The sequence below is a fragment of the Gallinula chloropus genome (assembly GCF_964237585.1).
Source record: "Gallinula chloropus genome assembly, chromosome: 13".
Taxonomy (NCBI): domain Eukaryota; kingdom Metazoa; phylum Chordata; class Aves; order Gruiformes; family Rallidae; genus Gallinula; species Gallinula chloropus.
Window position 1 is genome coordinate 2,945,031 of NC_140098.1, and position 10,954 is coordinate 2,955,984.

A 10,954-nucleotide genomic window follows, 5' to 3' on the forward strand; every position below is an offset into this window, starting at 1 on the left:
TTAAATAAGTTCTCTCTGTAACATACTTCCAAGGTGGATGTTATTTGTGCCACGAGTCTATTTTGTACATATGCTGCTATATATCTCTGTCAGGCAGGCAGTGAGAAGATTTGGAGCCCAACCCTCCTAGGTGCTAGTTAAAGCCCACAGATGTTCACAGGACCTGGAACAGTTCAAGAGCTCTATCTTCCAGGACTGGACAATGACAGGGGAAGGGCAGATGGGAAGCTCATCCATCAGGTGTTCACACTGCCTACACTTCAGTTTTGGTACTCTGAGTATATCCAAGTAAAGATTTCCAGTCAGTAAACCAGACAGTCAAGCAGGTGGATGGCCACTGAAAGACTTTTCTTTTTGTGTGAGATGGACAGCAAAACACGTGAAAGTGTTACCAAGTACCAGGGTCCAGAACAGAGAGTGAGAAGTGACTAATATTTTGGAGAAAGGCAAGCAGTTACCTTGCACACACTGCAGAAATTGCATGGGGACCTTTCCAGAAGTGGAAAGAGTACTCTTACGCCCTAACATTGCTATTTGAAATGCAAAGAGTTAAAGAGCACCACCATAACTAGACACAGACCCAAAGCAGAAATGTTTTAAATTCTTAATTTTTCAAAATCCAAAGAGATCAGTTTTATTGTCCCAGTCTAGTTCCCTGTAAAACCCTGCAAAACCATCCTCTGCCAAATCTTTAGGAGAAAGAGCTCCCTGTTTTAAAAGGACGCACACATTCTTTTAGAAAAGCCTACTATCAGGCTCCACAAATTCATAGTAGCCCATCAGGCTTTGCCCTCACTGAAGTCATCCATTTCTCTCCCCAAGCCCACCATCAACAGCTGGAATGGTACTCCTGACACCTGGCAAAGTTCACAGGGCGCAAGGTGGGTTATCTGCAGCACACACAGGCCCTGGTGCTTATTGTGTATGACAGTGTAAAGGGAAATTCCACTTCCACAGTGTGTCTGGAGGATACAGCTGAATTACTTCTGCCTTTGTCCACGTTTCTGAGCAATGCTTTGGTAGGATCAGTCTTCCTTTTCCCCTTCCTTTTATGATGCTATCTGCTATGAATTTGTGTTCTGGAAATCATCTAGGAGTCCCAGGCCTACCTTCCCACATACTGCCTGAGGGAAGTACGGGCCTGATGCTGCTCCTGAGCAAACGATAGGAAATCCTGCCACTGATGGGAACTGTTTCTGGGGCAGTTTGAGCTTCATCGGCATAACCTCCACCAGCACAGTTGTAGTTTAGCTTCCCCATTCTTTTTGAGGGATACTCCCTCTCCCTACCTCCAGTCCTGAATTGAGAGGAGATCTGCATTATCTTACTGGCTTTTACTGTCGTTACCTTTCAGATATATATGAACTGTCTGCAAGGAAACGAGTTTACTCATGGTAGGGTTAGGCCAGCCAATCAATACTCCTAATAAGGTATCAGACTTTTAACCACCTATCTATTAATCCAAACCTATGACAAAATAGTACATATTTTGTATTCAATCAGTACTGTTAATTTAGGTTTTTAGGCTGTCACTAAAACATAAACAAGTATTGCTGCACTGTGCAGATTTTAGTGTCATCCAGAATGCCAGTGCACTCCACTAAAACCACAGACCCAGCACAGAAATTAGAGAGCAAAAGGCAGAGAGCACAAAACCAGGAATGCTTTTTGTGATGGGTTCATCTGAGAAAGACAGTAAGGTGAGCTTGACAGTGACAGAGCTATTGCAGAGCTCTATCATCTGTAGCACAAACACGTTTGCTTTGTACACGAGACCTGCCAGCAAAAGCCTTGGTAAAAGTTTAGTATTAAAATAGATAACGAGTCCTCCAGTAATTGCACTTGGAGATGACTTCAGTCTCAAACAGGAAGAAAGGGGCACATTTCTCTTCAGAACATACTGCGTCATTTTCCTGCTGTGAAATAGTGAATTCCATTACCTGCCTTATATGGACTGATTGCAGCTTCTTTAAATGAAGAGAAAGGCTTCATTCCCACAAGAAAGGGTTTCCAGTGTCTGTGATTAAACCATGAGCTGTGGGAGAAATAAACACTCCACTTACACAGCCACTAAGGAGAAAAAAATATTCCCACCTCAGTTTAAGGAATATCTCAAGCTGTGTTTCGGATTCAGGCAGCAAACCCACAAGCACAGCACTGCTGTGAATAAGAGCTTCCCAAACAGCCAGGTTACTTTAAAGCCCTCAGGTCCCAGAGGGATGCTCAGCACTCCAAGCCCTGACAGGGCAGCAGCAGCAGCCACTAGCCTAGGTCCTGGGTGCTGGCTGGAGAAGAGCCTTGAGCACCAATGTCCCTGGGTCAGCCAGCTGCAAAGCCCCAGCTCTCACTTTCATCACTTTCCCAATGGCTTCTTACCAGGTGTAAACAGAAGCAGCCTTGGAACAGGGTCACTCTTCAGTCACATCCTGCGTGTTGAACTGGCACCTATCACGGCTGCGCCCTGTTTCACGAAGCAACCTCTCCTGGGGTGTGAGTCCCCTCTCTGCCTCTGGACCAGGGTTGTAAAATTCATCAGATTAATGACCTGCTTAAGCCAGTGCACAGATAATGGAGCAAAACAGAACACACCTCTGTGTCAAACCACAATCACTTCCACATGGAAACAAATCTGGCTCTAAAAAGAGTCACAAAACTTACAACAGCTTTCCTCATCTTTTGCAGCTTCCCCATGTCTGAGGCCTGAATTTTCAAGCCCTCCAGCTTCCCTTTGTCAGCACTGTAAGCTGGCATTTTGCTTCCCTAGTTTTATTTTGATGAGATTTTTCTGACAAGAGCTAAGCTGTAAGTAAAAATATTGAAAGACTCATTGTAAATTCATAAGAGCAGTAATAGTATCATTTGTATCATCTCACAACACATGGAGATTATAACAATGGAAATGTTCAAGGAAAAGACTGTATCTATAGGGGTGGGCAGAAAAGGTCATAAAGTTAATTAAGCCTGGTCTGGAAGTCTAGTTGAATAAGGGCAGGAAATAGAGAAGAATGAACTGACATTTGAATTAGACATTTTATAAAGGCAGAAAAATACTGAATACTAATTACCAAACAAACTATATTCAGACACACCCTGTTTTTTTAGCCTCTTGCCCAGCCAGAAAACAAGAGATTTATGTATATGTACATGCTTTCTTTATCTGCCACAAAATTAATTTTCAGAGGAAATACTAATGCATTCAGTTACTCAGTAGAATAACCTGGACAAAGGAATCAGGACACACAGCCAGTTAAACATGCTTTCTCTGCTTCAGATTACTGTTAGCACAATATATATCAATTACTGTGACCTGTGCATGATGCCTGTGTTCAAGACAGATACTTTTGCTCTTGAGCTTTTGCTGAAGGAAAATGTCAAAAAAAAATCTTATCTGCTGTAAACACAGCTACATTGTACTTTTAAAAAAAATCATATTTATTGCATGGAGCTCCTCAAAGGATAGGGACTTCCTTAATCAAAGCTACTCACTCAGACCTCTGTGCTAGGAAGCCTCTCTGATACTAAGGCTTTATCTGGAAACAAAGGGAAAGTGGAAAAAGCTCTATAATACATTATTCTCCTAGTGTACCTTAGTTTGTTTCAGCTTGGCCAAACTCTTAAACATTCAGTGACAGCTTCAGCTAATCTCTGTGTACAGCAGAGCTAACCAGGGGCAGTATCAAAACAGATCAATTCTGAAACGTGCACACAATTTATTGTAGGAAACAAAGCTTCTCGATGGAGATGCTTGAGAAATCACAGACACCTCCAACATACCCAAACTGTTCCCTACTGCACTGGGACGAGCCAAGTAATTTTTGAAGGGTTGCTTTGTCCCCTTCTCACCCAAACCCCCACTTCACAAAAATCAAACATCATCATCTGACTGAGGGAGGTGCTGGGGATGAAAGGGGCTCAGTGCCGAGACACCTGCACCTCTCTCATACTGGAGCCACCGCACTTTGGGCTAAGCAAAAGGAAATTGGCTCAAAACAAGCCAGAAAGCTTGATCTACAGCTGTGTAAACATGCCACTGCGACTGACAGAGCCTCAATCATTCTCCAAAGTCAATGAGACCCTTCACAGGGATGAGCACACCTGACTGCAAGATCATCCCTGAAACTACTTTTTGGATACAAGGAAGAGAACAAGTTCTTTGCCTGTCTGTAACACTGGCACTTCATCACCATTTTCAGCATCTGTCCTCATCAATAATTAATTTGGATGGGAGATGTTATCCTCTTCGCTGTGTATTTTGGACAAAGAATTCACAGGGGAAAATGTCTGCAGTTCCAAATGACACATGCAGGGTGTATCCCACCCATCTTGTTATCTCACTTCAGAACAGAAGGGCTGCATTTAATGCAAAGTTAATCCCCCAAAATAGCTTGGATTTCAACAGCATTTGGCAACTGTCATCAAAAGACGCGTGGCCAAGAAGAAATTTTCTGCCATGTAATTGTTAGTTTCACCCCTGCAACATCTGCAAAGCAAATAAAACACAGTCCTCACAGGCACTATGAGCTCCCTGATTTTTAAAAGTGGAACACTCTAAATGAACAGAACACAGTTGTCTGTATGATAAGAGTAGCATGGCCAGAGTAAGAACTCTTCAGCAGCACCAGAACACACGTGTTTCATGTTGTTCAGCTCCGAATCAGTTACCATCAGCTCTCAAGTATCTCTACTGCCTTTGTGATGACAAATGACATTATCATGAAAAATGAGGAAAGACATTGATTCCGCACCTGGCACAGCACATGATCTGCATGCTGAGTGTGAAATGAGGAAGATCCTTACAACTCACCCAGTAATTCAGCGTGGCTCTGACAGACCCACATACATATTTCTCCCTGGGCGAGACAGAAGGCCAGCAGTTTAACTGAGACTGGTGGATTACCTGCTACACATTCCAGGATGCCCATATGAAAGGAAAACAGTCATCATCCATTAAAACAACAATTAAACTGCATAACTGATCTGATGAGGAGAAAGTCAGTGCTCTCACTGGTCATTTTAATGATTTCAAAGTATTGTTCTACCTTCATCACAGATGCCACCTTCACCACAGCAAACAACCCTCATTTACACTGTCATTTCAACAACAGAAGTGATTCAGGAGTTATTATCTATTTGACAAATAACCTTAAAGTCCCAGAAGAGACCAGACAAGTAACTAGAAATGCATGCAATTACCATATTTCCAAATAAGAAACTCAGATAAATTAAAAAATATTTACTATATATTGCTGGAAAGATGATTTAATTAAAATTAGAACAGTATCATAGTTTGTGCCCGTGAAACACACAGAAGCACTCCCCCTTGGTTGGATAACTTCACTATGTAAGATAATCCTAGCTTCTCTCTGACCTATGTGGGAGTTGCATACTTTTGTACATACTACACAGGTACATAGAAGTAGAGTCACTTGTTTCATACAGATCATGGATGGGATTCATTTCCAGAAACAGAAATGTTTTATATCCCCAGATGTACTTAAACTAACATTATCCACAAAAGGCTACCAGTCCCTAAAGTACACAGAACAACCAGCAATAATCTATCAGCCCATCTCTTCCAAATTTTCCCAGTAAAACATATTGTTTGAGGTTTTCTTGAATTCTAACAGAAGTGAAATGCAGAGCTGATTCTGAGTTGTATGGGTGTTACACACAGGTAAATCAAGATGTGAACGACACAAACTTGTGAATAGGAAATTAAATCTGAACCTACACCAGTAGCATGCATTCAGTACTATAAGTAATCCCCTATGATGGCAGACTGCAGCTCTAGGAGTGCACTGTTCACAGATTAAAATAAACCAAGGCTGCACAGGCTAGTCTTTCCCCACTCCTGCCAACATTTTTATTTTTGTTAATCTACCCAGCAAAAATGTTACCAAGCACATCCCTGCTGTAAGCAAACCATAGTAAAGTCAGGAGAATTTAGTGATGCAAGATCAGATCCTGCACCTGATGAGGTAAATTCTAGCAAACAAATTGCAATCTCTACACCCCTTTTCCATAAAAGCTTCATGACAAGAAACAAAGCAGATCTGTGTGACCTCTTATACCTTTCTTCCTCGTTCATTTCTCTAAAATTATTCTGTTTACAGCAAACGTCTGTCTTGTTTTCAGTTCAGTCAGCCTTTTCATATGCCCTTCTCTCAGTATTTATTGCAGCACTTTAATCCTGGAGTCAGCAAGTCCCTTGCTAATGTACAAGCAGGGGTGTCAGGAAGCTCTGGGAGGACATTCACCCAGATTGCATTATTGCTGCTCACCCATCTTCAGTGCACAAGTTCTCACTCACTGGCTTGGACAGTGGCTTTGCTTCTTTAAAAGAAAAAAAAAATCAAAAAAAAAAAAAAGCGCTGACCCAGTGCTTGCCTGCCCCATTTCCCCATTTTTAGCCAGTTCTGTATCTGAGAGAGAACAGAAAGATTGGGAGACCACTTTGGCTGCCTGATTTCTACCAGGCAATGCATCTTGAACGTATACATAATAAGTACTTCTAGATCTTTTCTAGCCAAACTTCTTCATTTCTGAAAGGGACATCTGTCCTGACTGAGGACTTCACCCACCCATGCGATGAAGTTGCAATCGTATCATCCAGGAGAGAATCTTCTGGTGGGGCAGAAATCAGTAAGAAATTTCCCCAGACCTACCAGAAACTTGGAACTGAAATCAGAAAGAACTTTCAGATAAGAATTGTTCTTTTCCCCTGGATACAATATGAGGCCCCAAAATCAGAGCCAAAATCAGAAGTGCAGAATTATCTCCTCAGCTATACTGATACACAATGCTGCAGCAGAGATACCAAGAACTGAGCAGACCAAACACACGCAAGAGTGTTCTCTCTGACAATACTGAGTGGCGTGGGGATTTTTTAAATAGCAGCAAGTTTAGTTAAGATATTGCTTAAGTGGCTATTCATTCAAAGGTACTATCACAAGTATCAAATGTCATTCTATAATCAGTTTGCAGGCAGGCATTTGCACTCCAGATTGTTTAGTCATCAAAGTGGCTATTTACTCAAAGGTACTATCATGCATACAAAAAGTTATTTTATAATCAGTTTTCAGGTCAGCATTTGCACTCCAGACTGTTTAGTCATCAGTGGAAACCACTTCTCAGATGCATAAAATCGACGTAAGGACAATCAAAAATATAATACCAGGTATTCAGGCACTGGGCCCATTTAAATCAGCTCAATAACCTGGAAACGACAGAGCAGCAGAGTGTTCCCAGGAAAGGCCTGTTTTGAAGTGAATCACTGTACCCTGTGAGGACCCGTGACAAGACAGTTTTAATAAGAAATAAGAAACACTGAATAACCACCCAAAACAAATGTATCTGAAAATTAACCAAGAAAAATGATTGCTCAATTATTAAAAGTTGCACAATTTACTTAGGTTTTTATGTGGTGTTACTAGAGTTTGAAGACCTTCACTAGTTCCTGTTCTCACTGCACCCACTCGCTACGTGCCCTCAACTCTTCTTACACTGCAAACTCAAGGGAGTGCAGGAGGCAACTTGGATGCCAAGCAGAAACTGGAGTGAAGGTAAAAATTACACCTAAGTGTTTACTTTGCTGCCATGTTTCTCTGGGCTTGTTAGAAGCTGGCTAGAGCAATGATAGCTAATAATGAGATGAATCTATGAGAACAAAATCTGAGACTCTTGTTACTCCTGACCCTGGTCCACTTTCAGAAGATGGCAAACACATTTAGGTCCTCTGTGCTTCAAATGTACCCTTTGAAGGGATATTGCTTTTCATCTGGCTGCAGTCAGTGCATTTCACAGAGAAATGAGGAGGCTTTATCACTTCACGTTTGCACAGTTAGAGGTCCCTGAAGGCAGCATTACGTATTGCTGGACTTTCCTCTTTTTGCCTGCTTACCAAAACTACAGGCATTGCACAGAAAAAGATAATTGTTCCCCCACCCATGGCTGGTAGGTCACCTTTTTATTTCTTAATCCTCATTGCATTCACATATTTACCTTTCATTTTAAACATCGTATACATGAGAAATGAATGTTAAAAATAGATTCTGTATGGCAGGGTTGTTGAGGATTGTTACTAGACAAAGGGACAGATTCTGCTTTCTTTACAACTATCATGGCCCATTGGGCACAGTAACTTTGGAGGTGTTTAGATGGTGCATCAAAGTAAATTTTTTGCATCTGGAAAAAAAATCAAATCTGAACTGTTGTCTACTTTGTATTGTTGGGTTTGATCCACTGCAAACTCCACAGGTTTTTTGCAAAGAGCTACGTAGGTGTACTGGGGAGGAGGCACCAGACAGGATGGGAAAGACAGTCAGAAAATATCTCTTAAGTTAAACTAGAGCTATCCAAAGTTAACTTTCTGAAAACAAAACAAAACAAAAAACCCACCAGAAAACCTTCTGTGAATAATGTTTTCTTAGTTTTCTTCCTCTTTCAGGCCAGGCAGCGTGCCCCCACGGGCAGGCACCCACCCTGGCACCCCGCTCCCCAGGACACGGCAGGGCCAAGGCGCACACCCACACCCAGGCAGGTCAGGCTGAGCAAACGCTCCCCTTCAAGCTCCATGCTCTCCCAGCTCTCTGACTGCAGTGTTTCAGCTGTTCAGTGTTCCCTGAATTTACAAGGCTGCAGGTTTGACTCAGAAACAGCAAAATTTCCAGCACTGTAGAAATGGAACAGGTTATGTCCTACAGTATTGGTATTAGTAAGTTTGTTAATATTTTCTGATTTGATGAAACTCTCATCTTTGCATTGGATTTTAATTTTCATTTGCATTGTTTCAATTCAAACCAAGGTACCATAAGCAAAAATAATCATCAATAATAATTTTCTTTCCAGTTTTTCTGACAATCAGGTATGCAAATTATGTGAAAAATAACCACACAATCATTTTAAAATGTCTTTCTTTTCTAGTGTATACTAGACCTTTGAAGCAGATTTCTTTCTTAGGACATTACTTATCACAATTTCTAGCACTGTTTCTGGTTTTCAGATACTGAAAAACAAAAATTCTCAAAGATCAGCATAAGATTTTAATTGGATCAACCAAGAAAAAAACCCGCAAATGTTTATAAGAATATTTCATCAAATGTGTTTTCATTGCATGAAGACCTTATTTATATTAGCTGCTCATCAACCCTACAGTTGATTACTTACCAAAACAACTTGTAAAATACAAACTTTTAATTAGTACAGTATTGTCTGTATCTCCACCTGACGTTTTTTTAATAATTACTCCCAATCTGTGAGAAGAAACTACACCATATGAGTCATCTGTGCTATCAATCACTTTGAATACCAGAATTTCTCAGTTAACTGTCTGTAGTACCCTGCAGACCAAGAGTTATTTGCTAAAATAATTCAGCACATAAAATGAATAATGTTGGTAGGAAAAGCCATCATTTGCTGAAAGAAAATTTAAGAGCAAAGCAAGAAACTCAGCTATTTGAATAAACCATTCCCTTGCTAACTTTAAAGAACATTTATGGCCCCTGCTTAAATTGAACAAAACCTGAATTATTGGTCTAATTGTTTATAGACAGACAGGTATCTGCACACTGCACAGTCAGGTAGACCAGCAATGGGATGTCATGGCATCATGGCAGGGACAGATCAGTCTCAGCACACACTGTGCTGTCCCCTTCTCCAGAAGCATGTGGGTCGCTACTGGAAAAGGTCCATCTTCCTGTTCTCAGTTCCGGCTGCCACAGCAGACATGAGAGGAAACGAAGAGTCAATCCCTACGTGTCATCCAGCTGTCATCCCTCTGAAACCTTCTTGCTTCTATCTCCATGGGAATGCATTCCCTTGCTCAGGCATGGGGGGGGATATCTCTGTTCTCCTACTACTTCTGGCATTTCTAATGAGATCTGCAGCAAAGGGAAACTACCCTGCCCAGAAAAAGAGTGGATTTAGTGCAGCTTGTCAAGAGCTAACATCCATGGAACACCAGGACAGTGCCCTTATCCAGTTACTGCTCGGCAGGGTCCTGCCACTGAAGTGTTTGTCTGTGCTGCCTAAGGAGGGTATTCTTAAATAGTGAGAGGAATTCAGCTACGGATTCAACAGCAGTGACTTCCAGCTGCCAAATGGAAAACTTGCACAGTACAGAGAGAAAGTGTCCTCAGAGTCAGACTGTCCTATGGAGCAATGTACACCAAATATCCCTAGAAAAGACAGCACACAAAGTGCTTGACTGTGCAGTGTTACTTCTACCAAATGAGAAAATGAGAAATTTTGAAAGATGCCAAAGACAAACCAGAAGTCATTTTTTGCAAGATGCTGCTCTGTCTAATTCTGTCTTTGACCTCATGCATACCTGAGGGTAGACCAAACTCCACCAAATTGCCCAGAAAGGAACCACTCCCTTACCAAGGAGGCTGGACAAGTATTAACAGGATTCCATTAATGAGGAGTTAGATCAGTCTAGCACCTTCTGTGCTAATGGACAAGCTTTCAAAGAAGGCCTGAACTGAGAAACACCTGGGCTATTGCTTCAAAGGAGAGTCTGCATTTACTGCATTTTCCTCAGGGAAAATGAGGATAATGCCAGTCCCAGAGCTCCTACACAGATAACCAGACGCTTCTTTTCACAGCCTTCAGTTTCTGACAAGCAGTGCCTTGTATGAGGATACCAAAGCAACTACTGCTACTAGTAACCACTCAGCAACAGGGAGAGAAGTACCCTGAGGAGTATGACAGAGCGCATGGCAGCCTCTGAATTAAGCATCAATAAATACAAGGGGAAATATTAGGAAAATATTACTGAGAAAACACAAAATTTGTCTTTACAAAGTAGATTTATACTATGATCAGTATGCTTCAGTGAAGATTTGACTAAGTTAAAAATGCTTTCTGCATTTATGTATGTATCACTTCCAGTGAAACAGACAGCAGCTGAAGTGGGCAGTACTGTCCTCAGTTTTCCCAACTAACCTGCACTACA